The 2,856-nt window shown below is 42.5% G+C and overlaps 1 long non-coding RNA gene across 1 annotated transcript; it reads right to left on the reverse strand.

Annotated features, from left to right (window-relative positions):
• Window positions 1-1,861: 1,861 nt before the first annotated feature.
• LOC104949741 (uncharacterized) lies at window positions 1,862-2,213 on the reverse strand. The gene is made up of 3 exons (XR_798834.1): window positions 2,175-2,213; window positions 2,012-2,088; window positions 1,862-1,889 (listed from the first exon to the last, which is right to left on the reverse strand). It is a non-coding gene; the product is annotated as an uncharacterized lncRNA (long non-coding RNA).
• Between the last annotated feature and the right edge of the window lie 643 nt (window positions 2,214-2,856).

Consider the following 2,856-nt stretch of genomic DNA (forward strand, 5'->3'; position numbering starts at 1 on the left):
CACGTAAATCCAGTGCGCAACAGCGCATTGCGCAAAACTTTATTCGCTGTCCTCCACGATAACGTCCACCTTTCCATATTTTTGGTTTGAACACCAACGCATCGACATGTGAGGGAAGGAGGCTTGACCGCTTTCGGGTGACAGTGTTGCCTGCCAGGGAAAAAACCCTCTCACTCGGGGTGCTTGTGGCTGGAATAGCCAGGTAGCTCCTCGAAAGCGGGGGAAGCGGTGCACGTTTTCTGCCCACCACTCCAGTGGATTATCCATTGTGGGGATATGCGGTGTCCGCTGGCAGTAATCCCGTAGCTCATCATCCGCATCACTGTTGACCCGTGTTTTCTTGCTGTTCGTTTGCCTCAGTTCAGTGCTGACGCCGGTCCGTTGCTCACTGGTGCTAGCATTAATGCTAGTGCTAGCTGTCGGCAGCGGGTGTTTCATCTTTAGATGGTTGCGCATAGCAGATGCATTTGTATTGTACTTCAGTACAGCTGTACACAACTGACACTTCACTGTGGAGTTGGTTACATCTTCGTTGAAGTACTGCCATACATAAGAATGTCGGACGTGTTTTGTAGCATTTTGCAGCACCTCGTTTACCTCCATTTTTTTCACGACAAGTCGACTAGGGCCTACAGCGCCGACTAGTGGTAAAGGTAGTCGACTAGTCGACTAGTCGATTAGTTGGTGAAACCCCTATCAGGCACAGTGATTTACTATGCTCCATGCACAACTCACTTACTGTAGGGCTATATTTGGTATTATAATTGTAATAGTGTCTGAACGTAATAAGATTATGCTCTGTTGGACTAATTGAATCTCATGTTAGGGATTGCATTAGTAAGGAGGTAATTAATAACGTCTAACAGATTGAGTGAAGCCTGATGCTTCGTAATGGAGCATTTCAACTGATAGCAGCTCTGAGTCTGTGTCTGTGGCGCCACACTGACGCCTGGTTGAAGACAAGACTGATTCAAGCAGCCTCCAAATATCCTTGAAAACATTACGACAGCCACTCGGAATGAATGTAGAATTAGGTAAAAATAATAAAAGGGGCTGAAGATAAATCAACGTGGAAATGATTGGTGAGGATGAATTAATCATTCATGAGTTGGAGATGGGCCTAAAGCAGTTAACTAAGTTGGAATACACTCCCTCCCTCCCCCTGTTCCTGCAGCAAGACATGGCTGCGATGCTAAGTGTGTAATTTCTCTCTAACTGGCGGCCCCTGTCGTCTCTGTTGTCTGGTTACCAGTCCCAGCGGGAGGCCGGCTCTGAGCCTCTTCAGTGTCTACTTTTGTGTCACTCCGTACACTTCCCGCTGCCTTCCCCTTTTCTGAGCCATAACTTCACACAATGTGTAAAGAAGATGATGTCTTTAAAACTATACGTTGGCCTTATTTGTGAACTAAAGTGTCAACTGCTCACTATGCTGTACCTACAGAGGCTACATGCATACACTCTGAGGTCATGCCGTAGGCTAAATTGTAGCTGAAGAACACATTAATAATAATCCATATTTCAAAAGACAAGCATCCCCGGTGGTAAGTTATATCAGCTATCACTACCATATAAACTACAGCTGGAACAAGAATCCACCTTATTTAGACATTTGAAGAACAGACACATTTAACTTAACAATCACAATTTTGGTACCTTTTTACGTACGCTTACGCTTATTCATATTTTTTGCATTATGTTACTAGATAATGTACTTGTTACTATGGAAGCCTGTTTGCACCACAGGAAAAAAAAAGATATTGACTTACTATCTCAATATATTGACTTAGCTATCTCAATTTATTGACTTAGCTATCTATATATTGAATTAGCTATCTAATATATTGAGATAGTAAGTCAATATATTGACCATGCCTCTGTAGAATCCACTCCTACAAAGAATGCCAAAGACAATATAGCACATTAATGTGACAATAAAGGTAAGGAATATAGCACCAGAATAGCATTATGAATTTTAAAAACACAAGAAACACAATTTTCCAGCTAAAATGACCTTACTCCAGTCTGCACCATCCTATTTGGTACAGGCTTGGTGAAGACCATGGAGTTTATGGGCCCTGACTTCACACCCTTAAGGAAAAGACTCAGTTAGTTGAGTCACTTTAAAACAAAAACTCTATGAAAGATTACAAATATTTGAACCTCATTGAAATTACCATTGTTCGCGGCTTGTGCCATTGCTGTTCCGATTCAGTAAGTAAATAAGTAAGTAAGTAAAACTTTATTTATATAGCACCCTTCTCAACACGGATGTTCAAAGTGCTTTACAGTACAGTACACAGGACACAATTCAAAATACAACTATAAAATGTAGAATAAAAATGCATAAAACAGCAGCAGTAATACATAGGATAAAACATACGATAAAACACCAATAAAAAAGACAGCCACTAACTCACCTCCAAAGGCCTGTCGGAATAGGTGGGTCTTTAACTGCCCCTTAAAAATCTCTATTGAGGCTGAGGTTTTTATTATCTGGGGGAGTTTGTTCCAAAACCTTGGGGCCACCACCTCAAAGACACGGTCCCCCTTAGTCTTTAGCCTGGTTCGAGGCCTTGTTCAGAGGACCTCAGGTCCCGGTTTATGGTGTGAGGGTGGATCAGGTCATTGATGTAGGCTGGGTGGGGCTTGGCTATGGACAGCTCTATATGTGAAGACCAATACTTTGAATTGGATTCTGAGATGGACAGGGAGCCAGTGCAGGGCAGAAAGAATCGGAGTGATGTGGCATGTTTTTTTGGACCGAGTGAGTAATCTGGCTGCAGCATTTTGGACCTGTTGTAACCGGTTTATTGATGTTTTGTTGAGGCAGGAGAACAGAGCATTACAATAATCAAG

Source organism: Notothenia coriiceps, unplaced genomic scaffold (genome assembly GCF_000735185.1).
Source record: "Notothenia coriiceps isolate Sejong01 unplaced genomic scaffold, NC01 NC01_scaffold00016733, whole genome shotgun sequence".
In the NCBI taxonomy this organism is placed as follows: domain Eukaryota; kingdom Metazoa; phylum Chordata; class Actinopteri; order Perciformes; family Nototheniidae; genus Notothenia; species Notothenia coriiceps.